This window comes from Lissotriton helveticus, chromosome 1_1, assembly GCF_964261635.1.
Source record: "Lissotriton helveticus chromosome 1_1, aLisHel1.1, whole genome shotgun sequence".
NCBI classification, from domain to species: domain Eukaryota; kingdom Metazoa; phylum Chordata; class Amphibia; order Caudata; family Salamandridae; genus Lissotriton; species Lissotriton helveticus.
The window spans coordinates 1,798,351,455-1,798,370,963 of NC_136057.1; the positions used below are offsets into that span (position 1 = coordinate 1,798,351,455).

General features: G+C 44.0%; 1 protein-coding gene across 1 annotated transcript in view; it reads left to right on the forward strand.

Moving 5' to 3' along the window:
• The window catches only part of LOC144765484 (uncharacterized), a 68,850-nt gene that overhangs the window by 29,258 nt on the left and 20,083 nt on the right, over positions 1–19,509 (forward strand). The gene's annotated exons all lie outside the window — the stretch shown is intronic.

The window sequence follows — 19,509 nt, forward strand, 5'->3', positions numbered from 1 at the left end:
ATGGTTGTTTCCATCTGGCCTAAGAGTCCGACCTTGAAAGCAGAGTACAATAAGATGAGTCGCATAAGAGTTCTATTGTCCCAAAAAGAAGTTGCCCTCACATCTGCTCGTGAAACATTTGTCCTTCATGTGGCTAACACCCGCACAGAGGTGCATGCCTTATTAAATACTGATTTGCCCTTGCACTTCGGTGAATTAATTCACACAATCTTCAATGCGTCCTCCACATCGGGGCTGGCTCACTTTTTTAAAGTTGTAAGCAGTGGCTTGGTGACTTCTTTCCAAACGATTTTCGGGGTCTTTCTAGCTTTCTTCTATTCTATTTTTTCCAGCCTGTTTGGTGGATTTCCATTGCTACTGGCTCTTGCTGCTGGCGTGCTATTGCTGTTTTGTTTGTTTCAAAATGGATGCACATCCTGTGTTACAAGACGAGCTGTCTCAGCTAGGGCTGCTTCGGTCCCGGATGCTTGAGTACTATGGAGCGCTGCCTCTTACTACATTGAGTGCAGCTTATGAATTATCGTTTCGATTTTCCTACTTTACATGCGTCCAGCCTGTCTTCCATTGCCTGAGTTGCGACTTCGAATGGGCCCTGGATTTGTGTCTCTGCAATACGGTGTCTCCCGATGCGGATTATAATCAACTTATGAGCTCCTTAATTGCTCATGAATTGCTTTGTTCTGATGGAGGGATTATGGCCTTTGCATCGATGCATGAAATACTGGGTCGTTGGAATGTGTTCGCAGCAGAGCAAGATTTCTTGTCTCGCAGCTTCCTCGAAAACCCACTGAGTTGTCCTCTGATGGTGCTAGAGGCTCAGGTAATTGAAGAACATGTATGTTCTTTCCCTGTGTTGAATTGGATGGCCAAATTATTTTCGGATGATAACAGTGACTTCCTATTGGAGGCTGTTGCTGCATATTTTGCATATTCATTATTAGGATGAACTGTGTTTGCAGTCTCGCTTTCTTGACTGACACTTTTCGTTGGATAATTGGATTTTTTTTCCTCGAAGAATTTTTTGAGCCCTGACCTATTGACTTTATCAATGTCCAAAGGCTAGATTTTTTTTCTCTTCACAATTATGTTTATTTTATCTCTGCTCTTGAGGTACCAAATTGGAGACTTGTGTTCAAACTATCGATCTTGAACTCTGCATTCCTAAATTTGCCCCTTTTACTTGTCCTATCCGTGCTCGGATCAAAGGGAAGGTGTCATGTGGCTTGGTTTTGCCTTTGCACTGTGTTATGTTAGCATGAGCTTTTTAGAAGTTTAAACGCCATTTTCCTTTTCTGCAGCCTCTGCACACGGCACATTTTGTTATTAAAGCTTTTTTGCCAAGTAGAATATTTTGCTTCACACAAGAATAATATGTTTGCTTATAATATCAGCCTTGCTTGGTAAGCTATGTCTGTACCGTGAGTGCCGAGGCCTTCAAGGTTATTTCAACACAGCGCTTGTTGTTCGGTTTGATCAGCGCACAGTCTAGACATAATACATATACAGCTGTGGCCAACTCTGGGTTTTAGGCGCGATTAATAATGCACTGCACAGAGCATGAATTGCACACTTGATGATTATTCGCGTGCAGACAGTTGGTGCAGGAGATGATGTGATCCATTTCTGCTGAGACCAGAGGTATGGGCCCCCCCTTCTAAACCCAAAGAGACCTTCTGTAGATATAATATAATATACTAGCAAGGGAGGGTAAACTGAAGTTCTATTTAGACTTTTTCCCTTTAGCATTTTAACATGCTTTCTCCCTTTGTATTTTATGGAATAGTAACTATGCTGCTAACCTTGTTCCTTATAATAGGTTTGCTTGTATTAGCCAAGATACTGCGCTTGAGAACACTGCATTAGAAATAAATATTTCAAACTTGCACGTGTCATCATTTACTCCTCGTTCTGGACTGATATGTTAGTATAACGAAAGAGTGTTCATGTGTTCCACGTTACCTGAGGTGTTCTAAGTCCATGTTCTGGGTTGTCTAAACATTGGGGGTTTGTAAGAACCAATGAGACACTAATTGCTAGTCTGGTAGGGGATTTTGGATACTAAGGTGAGTTTTGGCACACCCTAATTCACTGAAGTTCTAAGTCTCTATGCACAGTTCTGTGTAGGAGCAGAATCCCTGCTACAGTACTGTACGCGTACCGTACTTTGTACATAGATATATCTATGATTTTACTTTTTTATTTTCTCAGGAACTACTGAACGGATTTACACCATTTAACAAAAAGCGTGATCTGTGAACCAAACTCTACCTTTTTGTCAAATTTGGTGTAATTCCGTTCAGCAGTTCGGGCTGTAGCCGTGTCTAACGGTCCCTATGGAAAATTGCATGGGGAAAACACATTTTGGGACCCTCTTTTTTCTAAGCCCCTGCTTGATGAATCACCCCCAAACTTTCAGATAAGGAGCGGAGCGGAGCGGGCCATCTTCTTGGAGAATTTCACGAAGATTCGTCAACCAGAGCCAAAGTTATTCCAAATAGAATGTTGCAGATTTCCTATGGAAACTAGGTCCTAACTATAACTACCTACTGGCGACCGCCAGTAGGTAATATATATATATATATATATGATGAGGTTCAGAGTGAGAGGATACAGTAAGGAGGTATTACAGGATGCGAAATTGAAAGCGGACTGTGGTAAATAAATAAATAATACCCTATTTTTGACTAGACTTATAGCATAACAGATAGCTCAATAAATAAGAGTCAAAATTCGAGGTAGTAGGAGTTTCTGCAGGTTTATTACAGCATAAGGACAGGATCAGGACAACCTGCATAGGAACAGAATGACAGGGCCCAGCAGGACAACTGGGGCCCAACAGGGGAAAAGAGGCCCAGCAGCTGCTGGGGCTAGGTCTGGGATGAGCGCGCTAACATTCAATAACAAAACACAGGCATATATACATAGCGCGAACACATAGTATTACATTGCAGTAGGCGTAGCAGTGGGTGGAGCAGAAGGCGTGACGCGTAGCAGTCGCGAAAGATAACAGTGAAAAGAGGTGTAACTGGGCGTATACATAGACATGTGATGCAAACGTAACAGAATATGTCATGAATGGGCGGAATCATTGGAGGGGGCTACCTAAGGAGCCGAGACCTCTAACCTGGTGGTGCGCGTAAACTTGGCAATGACGTGTTACTAGGAGAAGCTGGGGGCTACGAACTCTGTGTTAGGAGCAGAGACTAAAGTCTGGAGGGTCGGAGCGACATGTACCTAAACCCTATCTGGTATCTGATGTTTAGGGAACATGTTGATATGAACTAGAAGTCATGAGGGGAGAGGCTAACTTGACTCTAAGACTGGACCATGCATTATTCTACATGTAGTGCGTGATGAAGAATATTAAATGACCAGTAAATGCAGTATTTCTCTAACGTGGAGACGAGAAGGCTAGACAATGACGGAAACTATTGATGCAGTTCAGTAGCTTAGGAATGCAGAAGAGGAGGACTGAACTGATAGCTGGAACTATAACATACTTTTGGCAGACTCAGAGGCAGAGCCAAGCTGCACCGGGCACTGCAAGGCAGGAAGTAAGTGAAGGGTCGAGGATACAGGTGGGGGCTGTATCGCTCCTCAGCGAGGCTTTCAGGAAACAGAAGCTGAATCTGTGGTCCGGGCCCTTTTGAGGCCTGGAAACGAGGACTTTATTATGGAATAACGTGCACACTAAGAAACGTGGCAACATAACTTTACCTAGGCCTGATATTCGTAGTATTCACGAGGACTGGAAACTAACATACTAGAGGTGGACACAACTGGAATTGCGTCTTTAATCGGACATGGGGAATAACATATGCATATTGGTCATGCACACATAACATATGATGGATGAGGCGTAGGGACACAGAACATGGCAAAATTTACTTTTCCACATTCCCTCCTTGTCACTACGTTCCCATCAGGAAACATCAATATTCATGATACCGTCTATCATTTCATACAGTACCATTTGCTCGTCTCGAATTGTCTTGGAACGGGATTTAGAACGGGGCTTGGGACTAGGAATACAAGAGGTAGCACACATGCTGCAAATCGCAGGGCCACATTGTATACAGAGGCAGCAGCTAAATATGATCGCTACTGCAATACCTAGAAAGGACAGGACTTTCCATCCCCATACGGAAATTATATTCCAGAACCAACCGGACCATGTCCAGGTGCCTGGATCTTGATGTAACAGATGGGCAATTTTATGGAGTCTGGTTATAGCTGAATAAACAGACGGCGCGTTATTTGGAATGAAAATACAGCAACTAGATCCGATGACTCTACAGGCCCCGCCCCTATCGGCCAGTATGACGTCAAGGACGAGACGATTTTGCAAAACGACAAATCTCATAGCAGATTGTTCTTCGGTTAGGTTACCTAGAGCAGAGGCAGTCTCATTAACTACAGCTTCAAGGGTTCTTGTTAACCTACGGATCAGTTTACTATTCTGGACAGGTCCTACAAAGAAGAAGAAACCTTTATTGAAATCTGTATACTGTTCTAGTGTAGTTTCAGTATAATCGACAATTGGGGACTCCCTTCTATGTCTAATGTGTACTAGATGTGTGTTTCTGTGATAATCAGATGGGGCTAGGAAAACAGGTGGCAGTAGGAAAGCAATGTAACAGGTTCCCTCCCAATCGAGGGGCAGACGAACATATGCGGTTTGACCACAAATGAAATAAGAATGACGTGAAGCTTTGAAAACAGATTTCCCACTGTCACTATACTGAATAACAGTAGTACATTCACTATGTCCTACATGTACAGAACCATAATTACGGACACATAATTCGCCTTTGACTGGTAGTACTGAAATAGCAGGTAAGTCTGGAGTAGTATCAGACTGAACATTCAGGACCATGAAATTCGACGAATAATTACCTAAATTATATACTTCGTTTTCTAGATCTAAACCTGTTCTGTGGGGGAGACCTTGCTTGTCTGGAAAACATGTACTGTTAAGAAAAGACATATCTGTTGAGGATGACGTTAACGTGGACCATGCTCCACACGAACCATTATGTGAGAATGGATAAGGAAACAGTGGCAGAACTCCCTTCGGTGTCTGGAAAGGGGGGAGTCGACCACACACCCAACAATTAGTGGCATTGCTGGTCTGGTGTGAATAATGTAACATACGGATAAATGTGTTGTTGCGCATAGCGAGGCGGTAAGAATATTCGTGAGGAGGCAGATCACTAAACGTGTGCTCTACTGTAGCATTAGCAGACATATTTACATGAGGAACTGGTAAATACAGATAGAACGCATAGCTGGTGCAGGAAATCATTATGCTGAGAAACAATATGAAACTTAGAAAAACGATACATTGAAGTGAACTTCGACTGACTCTCTCACTATGGGGGTCTATTTTATACATGTCAGAAACAATCTAACCGTTTCACCTAGGGGAGGACTTATACAATCAAACTGACTGACTTATTTTACTAGACCTTAATTTGAGCTTATACTCCTGTTGCGGAGTTTTCTCTAACAAGGGAGGGGTTGTAATAATGTCTTGTGCGGGACAGTCCTTTAAAACAATGTTCTGGCAATCTTTCGAATCCTGGAAATCCTTGGAAATGTTTCTGGAGACGGATTTCAATCCATTGAAAAGTTTTACATGAGAAAGATGGACCCACCCCTTCCTGCCTTCCAACTTGACGGCAGTTCGGGTGGTCAAGAGGACCTGACGTGGCTCCTTCCAACGTGGTTCCAGCGGACTTGATCTGTCGAAATTCCGGACCATCACAAGGGAGCCTGGAACGATCTCGTGCGGTGCCACCTCGGTATTGTCTGGAAATGCGGCGGCAACCTGTGAACGACATGAGTTGAGGGCAGACATCAAGGAAGCTAGGTAATCTGTCAGCATATTACATGAAACATCGGTAATACTTCGGGGTCTAGGAGTACCCCACATGTTAGGGGGGCGGCCGAATACGACCTCATACGGGGACAGACCTGATCTGGAATGTGCGACCATGCGCATATAAAACAAAGCGACTGGCAGAGCTACTAGCCAGTCTACACCTTTGTCCTTACAGACTTTTGCAATGCGGATTTTCAGAGTCTGATTATGTCTCTCTACGAGACCGGCTGCTTCAGGATGGCGTACACAATGAAACTTCCACTGGTACCCTAACAACAGGGAAACGTGTTTCATGAGTTCAGATGAAAATGGCTGGCCGTTATCAGAATATACGACTCTAGGGAGTCCATATCTAGGGAAAAATTCACGAACCAACTGCTTGGCAGTGGTCGCGGCTGTGTAATCTGGGACTGGATATGCTTCTGTCCACCTGGACAAAGCGCATACTACTACAAGGACATACTTGAAACCTCGACATCGCTCCATCTGAATATAATCCATCTGGAGGACCTCAAAAGGGTGGTCAGGGGGCTGGAAACCACCTTGTTCCACCGGGACACTTTTACCTGGATTAAACTGACAACATATCATACAGGTACGGACTTTCTGCTTGGCTGCAGCTCGTAAATGCTTGTTGAACCAAATGTTCTGGATACTGTCTAACATAGCTTTTTCTCCTAAATGTGCTGGACTATGTGCGGTATTGATAATGACTTGAACCATAGAATCGGGGAGAAACCATGTGGCTCTACCCTTCGTTAACCATCCTTGATCTGTCTGGACCCCTCCTTGTTCAGACCATTTCTTGATTTCATCGGGGGTAGCATGTAACTGTATATCTATGACATCTTGTGTAGGGTCCTTAACTGTCATGCATGTAGTCGGGTCTGGAGTATGTGTCATGTTAACTGGAATGTCTGGAGTCTGTGCTGTAAGCTTGGCTGTGCGGTCTGCTAGATCGTTACCTTGGGAAATAATGTCAGTAACTTTCGTATGTGCTTTGCATTTCATGATAGCAATGGATGTCGGTAAATGTATGGCATCTAACAGGGCTTGAATAAGGAGACCATGCTGAATCTTGGTTCCATGAGAAGTCATGAAACCTCTCTCCTGCCAGAGCACTCCGAAGTCGTGTACAACTCCGAATGCGTAACGTGAATCTGTGTAAACATTAACTTTCAGGTTCTTGGCGTGTATACAGGCTTGTGTCAGAGCGACTAGCTCTGCTGCTTGAGCGGACAGGGTGTCAATACGGTGTGTCTCAATAACTTCAGTGTCAGTAGTCACTGCATACGCGGCGACTAGTTCTCCTGTACTAGTTCTCATACATGAACCATCCACATAAAGTGTCAGGTCAGGATCTTGTAACGGAATGTCTGTCAGGTCTTGTCTTGGCTTTGTCGTAATGTTAATTACTTCCACACAGTCATGTGTGTCTGGATTTGAATTAACTGATGGCAACAGTGTAGCAGGATTCAGAACGTTGCAGCGTCTAATTTCTATGTGTGGCTGGAACAGTGTCAATTCATAACCTGTTAAACGTGCAATTGTCAAGTGCTGTGTTTGTGTTCGGTTTAGAAGAACTTCTACTGAATGCGGGACTTGTACTGTCAGGGAATGTCCTAAAACTATGGAATCACTTTGTCTGATAGCTAGTGCTGTGGCTGCAACTGACTTGAGGCACGCAGGCAACGCCTGGGCGACTGGATCTAGTGTGCTCGAAAAATAAGCACAGGGCTTGTATTGTCCTGCTTGATCTTGTGTAAGAACAGATAATGCTGTACCTTCGCGTTCAGTAACGAAAAGTGTAAAAGGCTTACTGTAGTTCGGTGTAGCTAGAACTGGAGCTTGACATAGGGCTTTCTTTAACTCATTGAAACTAAGTGTATGGTCAGATGTCCAAGGGAGGACAGTCGCTACGGCTGCCTCCTGTGTCGTTAACTGTATCAGTGGCTTGGCTAGAAATGCATACTGGGGAATCCATTGTCTACAATAAGAAGTAAGGCCGATAAAGGCACGTACCTCCTTCTGGGTTCTGGGCTGGGGAAGACTCGCTATTAACTGGATACGGTCGGGTGTCAACTGCCTACCCCTCTTGGACAGCAAGTGTCCTAAGTATACCACTTGCTGGACACAGAATTGAAGCTTCGAAGGTGACACTTTGTGCCCCATCTCGGCAAGAAAATACAGAACTGTAAGGGATGCTCGCTCACAGGCACATTCAGAACGGGCAGTGATCAGTAGATCATCGACATACTGGAGCAGGGCAGTGTCAGTTGGCATGTGAATGTTGTCTAGTTGTCTCTTAAGTGCTTGACTGTAAATACTAGGACTTTCTGTGAAACCTTGAGGAGCGAGTGTAAACATATAGCTCCTTCCATTTAAACAGAATCCGAAAAGAAACTGACTGTCTGGATGAATTGGAACACTGAAAAATGCATTCTTGAGGTCTATGACAGTGAAAAACATGGCTTCGGAATCAATGGCTGTTAACAGGGAAGAAATATCTGGGACAACTGGGTACTGAGGAATAATACATTTATTAAGCTCTCGTAAATCAATCACTAATCGATATACTGGGGGTGCATTTGGATCAGTACGTTTCATGACTGGAATGATCGGAGAATTACATACATTGGAGTCAGTTTCTACAACTACTCCTTGAGCCATGAGCTCGTCAATAATTTTGGATAAGGCTGCTACAGCCTCAGGTGGCAATCTGTACTGTCTGATTCGGGGTAACACTACACCTGGCTTGAGAGTCACACGATGGGGTGTGATTTGCATGTAACCTACATCAGTTGGACCTTGCGCCCATAAATGCTGTGGAACATTAGACAATCTTGAATCAAAATCTCGTAATACATAGTGACCCTTAAAGTCACGTAGGAACAGACGTATTCCCTCTGGGGAACAGCAAATAACTGCACCTAATTCTTTCAGTGTCTTAATGCCTAATAGATTTTCTGGACATGACTTAGTAAGTAACAGATCAGTAGTACGGGACAATGGACCTACTTCTAGAGTGACTGGCTTTGATATCTCGTTAACGATGGGTTTTCCTGAAAATCCAAGGGAAACATTTCTTGAGCCTGAGAGCGGAGCCCCTGGAACTTCGGCGTGACTAATTGTGGTCCTACTTGCCCCTGTATCAATCAAAAACTTTCTGTCTTTCCCTAATACTTGACTGTGAACATAGGGGCCTTCTTGATCTACAGGTATCTCGATGAGAGGCAAGCCTACCTCCCTCTCTAGGCTGTTTCATGAATATGACTGGTACTCTGGATACTCGGACTGTGCATACTGGTACATCTGCGATGTAACATGCTGTGTTGCAGCAATAGGCTGCGGTGCTGTAACTGTCTGTTGTGCATTCTGTGACTGAGGAATCTGTGAAACTTGTTCTTGTCTAGGCGGACGTGGTCTTTCTTTAGTCTTACCAGTAGCTATGTTATGTTTCAGAACTGCACACTCGTTTATAAAATGACCTGGCTGTTTACAATAATTGCAGTTCCCTTTAACGGGAGCTGCAGGATGACTGGCTTGATTCGGACCCCTCTTCTGACTGTCTTGAGGAACAGATTGTGCAACTAGCACTTTCATTTTCGTATCTTTCATACGTTTTCTCTCGTGTTCTTGCTCTTCTCTGATTCTATTCTGGTGATACTGGAGCATCTGGAGCATCTGGGACGGAGTATTTGCTTGCCAGGTGCTTTCGACTTTCAAAACTCGGTTTTTAATTTGTGGACTTGAATTCTCGACTAATTTGGTAACGAAAAGATGAGGGTATGACTCACTACTTGTCTTGAGACCACTGTTAATACTGAAACATTTTTCGAATCTAGAATAAAAATCACTAATATCTTCATCTTGTTTCTGTTTACAGGCTGAGATTGCATCCCAGTCTTCTTTCCTAGTTCTCAATAATCTGGGTAAAACTTGAATCAATAATTCTGGTAAATCTTTACATTTATCTCCGAGACCGGTACCTGGTACTCGTGCCTTGTCTTCAGCTTCTAGAGCTGTCCAATCGATCTTTTTCTCTCCCACCTCCCATTCTTTTTCCTTTAACTTTTCATACACCCCTGCGGGTAACAGGACCTTTAACATTTCAATGATATCTGGGTAAGTGTATTCTCCCATACGGAGCATGTCTTTTAATTCTCTATGGAACCCTGCTGGATCTTTGTCATGACAGGGAATTAATTTCTTCATTTCAAGAAGTTCCATCTTTGATATTGGAGTGTATACGAACACTCGTTGCATTTCGCCACCCGTCCCTCTGACTGGGTGGACTTCTCGTAACGGATTCTGTCGGTCTATATAGAATGATTTACTTTCTGGGGGTGAGACATGAACAAAATGCGGGTTCAAAAACGTTCTATACTTGTGACGCTGTTCTAGAATGACACTTATTAAATCGGTACCTAGACCTCTCCATCTATACTGGAGTAACTCGTTCAGGATATCGTGTAACGGGCCTGGATCAGAATGTTGACCCTCATACAGAGTAATGAGGTGCTGGATCATATACATACCCACCAGTCGTTGCTCGGCTGGGGGCAGTTTCAGAAACATTTGTGCCACTATTTCGTCTGGAAAAGTGGTAGAATCAGTAATCCATCGGACTGCTGATCGGGCTAGTTCTTGTTCATGCATGGTACTTAACTCACTATAACCGACTCGTGATTTCAGAATGTGATCGGTAGCTTGAAATACTTGTTCTAGAGAACCTTGTTCTGGTGCTGGATGATGAAAAACAGACTTGGGTTCTAGGCGTAAATGGCGATCTGGAAATCTGGATTTTCCTACATACGCTATTCTGGCGGGATTCTCGTCTTCCTCTTCAGGATCAGAGATACTTTCTTTCTCGCTTACTTGTGCTGCTTTACGCTGTTCGTGTAACCTTACTATTTCTTTACGGATTTTCTTGTACATACTCTCCATGGCACTGACGGTCTTGTGCTTACCCTCGGCTATATTATCACTCCACCTTGTCAGGATTCTCATTTCGGCGGGATCTTTAGACGGGTAATCTTGTTCTCTTATTAGACAATTGATCAGGAACTTTAATATCATGAGCTGAATCTCGGCTTTCCTTTGAGACATAATCTCGCCAATACTTTCTGGATCATCCCCTGTACGGATGAAACGATATATTCTGTCTAGATCTTCTTTCATATTCGGCAAGGTGACTAGATACTCGGTCACTCTCCTTACACGTAAGGAATATAAAACCATAGTATATTCGCCTGGAACTGGATCATAGACACATTCGTTAAGGGCTTGCCTGATTTCTGTGACAGACTTATTACTTTTAGGAGTACGCTGTGATGCTTGAGCATGTAATTCGAGTGCTGATAAACGCTTGTGTGGCGGCGGGGTTTGAGGAGTAGCTCCTCCTGCGGCCCCTAGACTGGAGTCGTCTACTGAGGCTCTACGTCCTGGCAGAGTGGGAAGTGGAACTATAGGCTGGACCGGGGGTACCGTAACAGGTACTCCGGTGTCTGGAGGAACATGAATTACCTGGTTTACAGGGACTGGCGGAGCGCGAACAGGATTGGCATATTCGGGGACTGTGTCGTCCAAATAGGACGAAATAAAAATATCAGCTGCGGTCGGTTTGTGACGTAGCTTGGTCGGAACTAATGGTGGCGGGAAATTACTGGATGCCTCTGGGGTCGCTTTTGGCACACCTTCGGCAAGGAGAGGATACATACCCTTAATAAGGGCATGCCTCTGTCTGTCTGACTGTTCGGCTTTGACTTGTTCACCTATCTCGATTAATTCTCTTTCTTGGGCTCGTTCCTGGGATTCTCTACTTAACTCTGACTTTCTGACTTCCTTTTCCGTTCTTCTATGCGCTTCTTTACGCCATAACTCGATGGCATCTTTCTGTGACTGTCTGGCTTTCTTTTTCCATAATGCTTCTTCTACTCGCATGATACATTCGGCATCCCATGTACCCGATACGGGCCATCTATACTTTTCTTCTAACTGTTTGGTATACTCTACCCATAAATCTAGATACATTATGGCGCTTATGCCATGTTTCTGATACATAAAGTGACCTGGACTGTCCCTCGGCGGGACAGGAACCGCTTCCTCTAACAGACCCTTTCTAGTTTTTAACTGACGTAACTTGGAAAAGAGCGGCATGACTGAACTGTAATCTGGACACAATACAATACACAATAAAAACACGAAATCACATCGCACTCATACCACAACAGGAAAATACATGAAGAACATTTATAAATAACAGTTCGAACAGAATATTACCTGAAATACTGAGAACAGAAATAGAACAGATTTTCTCGAGAACGGAACAGACTAGAGTTACTGGATGCACTGCTGTAACAGTACGGAACATACCGGTCCCATAAAGGGACACATCAAGACCCGTATCCACCTAGGTGAACACTTCGTTTGTGAGTCTGGGCACCACCAACCCACGGACCAGGAGTCAATTTAGATTGGTCCTGTCTAGATACTACCCCAGCAATGGTACTCACCGGGCAGCACGGAACGGAAGGCCTCGGACTGGACTGGACGACTGGACGACGAACTTCGGACTTCGGACTTCAGTTACGGGTGGGCCTCCGGATACCTCGGACCTTGGACTCTCGGCTTGGGCTCTGGTCGGGACTCGCCGCGTTCCTCCACCGTCTCGTTTGGATGCTGGACCGCCTCCTCCGTCTCCTCCGTGGGCCTGAGGGATACTTGAAGCAGAAATATCTGCCAGTGCACGGTATGGTTCCGTCACGACTGCAGAGGGTCAGGGGGTCGGCGTGGCTTCACCGACGCGTGGGGAAAGGGCAAGTCCCTGTTCGGGCGCCATTATGTGGTAAATAAATAAATAATACCCTATTTTTGACTAGACTTATAGCATAACAGATAGCTCAATAAATAAGAGTCAAAATTCGAGGTAGTAGGAGTTTCTGCAGGTTTATTACAGCATAAGGACAGGATCAGGACAACCTGCATAGGAACAGAATGACAGGGCCCAGCAGGACAACTGGGGCCCAACAGGGGAAAAGAGGCCCAGCAGCTGCTGGGGCTAGGTCTGGGATGAGCGCGCTAACATTCAATAACAAAACACAGGCATATATACATAGCGCGAACACATAGTATTACATTGCAGTAGGCGTAGCAGTGGGTGGAGCAGAAGGCGTGACGCGTAGCAGTCGCGAAAGATAACAGTGAAAAGAGGTGTAACTGGGCGTATACATAGACATGTGATGCAAACGTAACAGAATATGTCATGAATGGGCGGAATCATTGGAGGGGGCTACCTAAGGAGCCGAGACCTCTAACCTGGTGGTGCGCGTAAACTTGGCAATGACGTGTTACTAGGAGAAGCTGGGGGCTACGAACTCTGTGTTAGGAGCAGAGACTAAAGTCTGGAGGGTCGGAGCGACATGTACCTAAACCCTATCTGGTATCTGATGTTTAGGGAACATGTTGATATGAACTAGAAGTCATGAGGGGAGAGGCTAACTTGACTCTAAGACTGGACCATGCATTATTCTACATGTAGTGCGTGATGAAGAATATTAAATGACCAGTAAATGCAGTATTTCTCTAACGTGGAGACGAGAAGGCTAGACAATGACGGAAACTATTGATGCAGTTCAGTAGCTTAGGAATGCAGAAGAGGAGGACTGAACTGATAGCTGGAACTATAACATACTTTTGGCAGACTCAGAGGCAGAGCCAAGCTGCACCGGGCACTGCAAGGCAGGAAGTAAGTGAAGGGTCGAGGATACAGGTGGGGGCTGTATCGCTCCTCAGCGAGGCTTTCAGGAAACAGAAGCTGAATCTGTGGTCCGGGCCCTTTTGAGGCCTGGAAACGAGGACTTTATTATGGAATAACGTGCACACTAAGAAACGTGGCAACATAACTTTACCTAGGCCTGATATTCGTAGTATTCACGAGGACTGGAAACTAACATACTAGAGGTGGACACAACTGGAATTGCGTCTTTAATCGGACATGGGGAATAACATATGCATATTGGTCATGCACACATAACATATGATGGATGAGGCGTAGGGACACAGAACATGGCAAAATTTACTTTTCCACAGGACAAGAAACTGAGATCCAACCTAATTTCAAAGAACAGTACAGTGGCACTTAAGAGACAGGAGACTAACCAGAATAGTATGAGAATGATTATGAATTATTCCAGTGATGCCTATGACATCAGAAAAAAGTGTGTGAAGAACTGGCACATACTTAGATCTGATCCGGTCATTGGTAAAGATTTACCCAAATCTCCATTAATAACTTTTAGGAGAGCAAGATCATTGGGCTCGAGTGTTGTACAACGCCACTGGAGGAAAGAGGAGAAACCTCCACCGTTTGTAAAACTGACAGGATTTTATCCATGCCTTAAAAGTAAGGCGTGTAAGAACAGTAAAAAGGTGACTAGTTACCAAGTACCTGGGATGAAGGAGCCCAAAAAGATCACTAGTTTAATGAATTGTAACACAAGCCACACGGTGTACTGTCTTGTATGTCCGTGTGGCTTGCGTTACATTGGGAGCACAACTCACCCAACTAAGAACAGGATCTTAGAACACCTGAGGGCCATACAAAATAAGGATCCCACATACCCAGTGGCGAGACACTTTGAAGTGTTTCACCAAAGCAACCGAGAACTCCTTAGCTTTTACTGCATGGAGCAGGTGCCCGCAGATATAAGGGGAGGGAACAGGTTGCTCCAGCTACGCAGGCTAGAATCTCGTCATATCATTGAGAATCAAACTAAGAAACCAGGAGGCCTGAACGCTGGGGAGGAGCTATCAATCCATTTATGATTTTCCCCTGCATTGATGATTTTTTCTTAAAACTGTAAGATTGTTTCTTAAAACTGTAAGATGTTCATAATAATGCGCTTATATATTTCTGTGGGTATGCCCATTCAGGGCTGAATTTGAAAATCATTATATAATTTGTGCGTTATGTATTGTGTTTGCCCATCCAGGGCACAATTATGACAGTGATTGAAACTGAATTTCACCACTTAGATATGGTGTTTAAGAGTGCACAAAAAATGTCCTTTCTTTATTTTGTAGATTGGATGTATTTAAACTCTGCCTGAAGGTGGCGCCGGCTTCTAATTGAGAAAGGCGGTGGCCGAAACGCGTCTTGCGAGAGTGTTTGTCCAATAAATATAAATGGGAATTGTCTCCGAGAGTGCTGTGTGCTTTTTGCAGCAGAGCTTTTTGTCTGATTGTGACCTGCGTGGTGCCGTCACACGCTGTTCGAGCACCCGGCCGAGAGTGAAGGAGAGCAGACGGACTAGTTAGCCTTAATATATATATATATATGTGTACATATACATATATACACACACACACACATATTTACAAGGCTACGCAAAAACCGGGACAGGCCAGATATAAAAGTAAGACTAATGGCTTTAGTTCTACTTTTGTTTCTAGCGTGTCTATGTTTTTGGTTTTCAAAATCTGGTCTTCCTACTTTAGCGTAACAGGAGTAGCTTCAGGCACAGAACTGCACACTGGACCCAGAGAAGTAACTCATCCCCTAGCATACCGCAACATGAATCTTCTGGAGAAAATAAAAATAGCGTGACTGGGCACCCTAGGCGGAAATGTACATCATGCCGCATCACAAGATGCTTTTACAGAGCTGAAGAATCCACCTCCTGGCCTACCCCAGTATGATACTTCCATCACAGATCAGGAGAATGGAAACCCTAAATTAGGAATCCACCCTCTACTCTTCCACAAGAGACTCCTGACTTTGGGGGCCTCTGTCAGAGCTTTCCTCAAAGGACAGGGATGCTGCCTCTCACACCTATCACCAACCGACTTCTCTCTTCTCCCTCAGGTGTGCATCCTTACGTTTGCGAAAAAATACGATGCACCTAGGAAAGCCATGAACCAAGGTACCACAATGACACCGGGCTCGAGTGTACCAACCTCAGAGTCTGAGGTAATGGCAGATGAATCGGGAGACGATCAGCGAGAACAGAGGAGTGAACGTAGGAGAACCCCTGTCCCTTTTCACACAGAGTTCCAACTAATTCAGCAAAACTGGCTGAGAGGAGGCAAAAACAAGCCCCCAGAACGACAAGAAGAAGGAGAACTAGGAGAGCAGGGGGAGGCGGCAAAAGGAAGAGGAAGGGGGAAACCAAAACCCCAAACCCGGCCCAGTCGCAAAACGAGGAAGTAAGAAACGTTGATCAGATAAAGGAGAATAACCTAACTGTGGTTAATCTCACGAATAGATCTCTGACCAACGAACAACACGAACTCCTCAGCCTGGGACTCACTTTTTGCCCCAATGCGGATCTCGAATTCACGCAAACTAAAATCGACCTTTTCAAGTTTACTAGAAAGCTTAAATTACATAAGTATTTCAAAATAAGACCACACATCAAGGGAGCATCCAAACCTGGGCTCAGGTTAACGGCCACTGACACCCTGATTGGCAAAGACATGCCCTGTATTGAAGCTATGGAAGCTTTGAGAACTGAAAATGAGGATATGGATAACTTGGACATGAACATGGCAGAGAGGGCAGTTGCCCAGGGCATTGAACAAGAAAGAGATGGCAGCCATTTTAAACCCCTCTCAACGTTTATTCCTCAATCTCCCTGGGATGCTATCGACGCTTTCTCAGAAGCCATGATGATGGAATTGGTGAAACAAAGAAAGGTTTCCCATTCAATTACAAGTAATATCACTCAATCTCAAAAGAGAGCCTTACAGGAACTATTAAGCGACAAGAAAACGATCATAAAACCTTCGGACAAGGGAGGTAATGTCGTCTTAATGACAAGAGAATATTACCACCAAGAAGCCATGAGGCAACTCTCTGACACGAAGTACTATACAACCACCACCAAAGAACTGTATGAATTGAGTGTCAGGGAATATGACAACCTGATTTTGAAATGGTATAACCTTTCAATGCTTGGTAAGGATGAACATATCTTCCTACGTAGTAGCAACCCGATGGTGCCTACGTTTTACCACCTGCCCAAATTACATAAGAACAACATCACTCCTCCAGGCCGACCGATTGTGGCATCTATCGGGGGGCTAACAGAAAACATGTCTAAATTTGTGGACAATTACATCTTCCCCCTTGTCTTAAATTCGGAATCTTATGTTCAAGACACCAAAGACTTTTTGAGTAAAGTGGACAGTATGGACTGGCAATCGGATTATCTATTCTTAGTGATGGACATTACCAGTCTATACACCATCATTGAGCATGCCCATGGACTCACTGCCGTTGAACACTATCTAAACAATCGTTCGATTCGTTTTGCACAACATAATATCATGTTAATGGAATTTGTGCAATTCTGTTTAACAAACAATATATTTTTGTTGAGGATAGTTTGTACCGGCAGACCTCTGGGACAGCGATGGGCACCTGCTTCGCTCCCAGCTATGCGAACTTGTTCGTTGGCTGGTGGGAGGAGCAGGTGCCCAGAAGCTACCAAGAAGGCGGTGAAAGCGGGAAAGTGGTACATTGGTACCGCTACATTGATGACCTGTTCATCGTGTGGCAGGGGACCGAGGACGTGGCCAAAAAATATATTCATTCCCTCAATAATAACATCTACAATGTACACCTGTCTGGGACCATTAGTGGGGTGGCAGCCAACTATTTGGACCTACGGGTGTACATTGAGGATGGCCATGTCCATACCTCACTGTATCGGAAAGAGACAGCGGGAAACTCAATTTTCTTTGCCAAAAGTGCCCATCCACCTAAACTCATTAAGAGTATCCCGTACGGGGAACTGTTAAGAATAAGAAGAAATAGTACCCAAGATAGAGATTTCGAAGCGGCTGCTTCGGAATGCTTATCCCGCTTCGACTCAGAGGATATGACAAACCACTTTTATCAAACACTTTGAAGAAAGTGAAAATGATTTCGAGAAAGGACCTACTCAATAAGAAACTGGGTGGGGTGGATACGAATACCAGGAATGTCTTCAGAATGATTACCCCTTACTCTGCGGGTGCCGATAGACTTAGAAGCTTGATGCGTAAGAACTGGCACGTCTTGCTCACAGATTATGTACTAAGAGAGGATTTACCACCGCACCCATTAGTGACCTTTAGCAAGGCTAGGTCTTTGGGTGATATGCTAGTACATAGTCATCTGGAACCCTTACCAACACTTTAAAAACAATGAGTTGTTTTTTCCCGTGTGGGAAGTGTAAGGCGTGTAGCAATAGCCGTAGGGTTTTGCAATATGATATTCCTGATGCTGGTAGGACTAGAAAGATCCAAAAATTCATTACCTGTAGCACTACCTATGCTGTGTACTGTCTGATATGCCCATGCGGTTTAAGATATATTGGAAGCACCATCAACTAACTTAAATTGAGGGTGCTAGAACATCTCAGGGCTATCGACAAAGTTGACCCTGCTTACCCAGTAGCACGGCATTTTGCCGAACATCATAACAGGGATAGGACCAAACTACGCTACTTTGGATTAGATCATGTCCCATACAATCCACGGGGTGGGGACAGACTGAGAAGGCTTAGACGCCTTGAATCCAGGTACATCATCGACCTGTCCACCAAGTCCCCTAAGGGCATGAACAGCGGAGAGGAAGTGGTAGTCCATCTGGGTAAATAAAGGAAAGAAAAAATCCAGTTTGATCAGGATATCCATTTATTACATTATCTTACAATACTTAAAAGCAATTTTCATGAATGTATATATTGTATATAATGTATAGATTTAACAGCTGTATCTTTATCCTATGACAATTACTTACTTTGCTATATAGTAGAAACAGCACTGAATCATTACTGAATGTATCTTGAATCTTGTAATTCTCACTTTCTGCGTTCTATCAACAACTCTGTATATTTGGCTTTCAAGGTTAACTGCACCACCACATATTATGATATTATGAATTTTCAGGATATAATTGAAACACCGTTTATGTAGTGGAGAGCAGTTTTGTTTGCATATAGTCCCCCGTTCTTGTTGCCTGCTGGACGGACGTCTGGCTGTCTACAGTGTTGTGAGGTTTATCTTCTTTAATTAATTAATTTTTCGATTATCGATTGTCTAGGGTGATGTCATTGTGACAACTATGAACTGTCGTTATATGAAATACGCTACTCATACATGCATATATTTTTCTCAGCATAGTAACATCTATTGTCATGTTGTGCGTCTCTCTTTCTTTGTACAAGGGACCCTTGCCGATCCACGGCTTTATTTTCTCTATAACTAGAAGTGATAGCCTATTTTTGCCCCTTCTTAATGTATGTTTATCCAATTCATGGATTAATTTTGCATTGGTTTTGAGGTTAGAAAACCATTCCAAGATGGTGTGCACTGTAACGCTGGAAGGGCTGGTCCCTTGTTGATGTTCATCATTAATCACATGACTTTATTTAAATGAGTATGCTGGGAAATGGGTCGTGACACTGACGAAGGCTTCTGCCAAAACATTTGTTTTGCTGTAAATAAACCACACGCTGTACTAGTAACCCCCGGAGTGCTGCTCTTTCTTTTCCTGACACGGAGGAGTGTTTGAGCGTTCTATATATATGTACATATACATATATACACACACACACATATTTACAAGGCTACGCAAA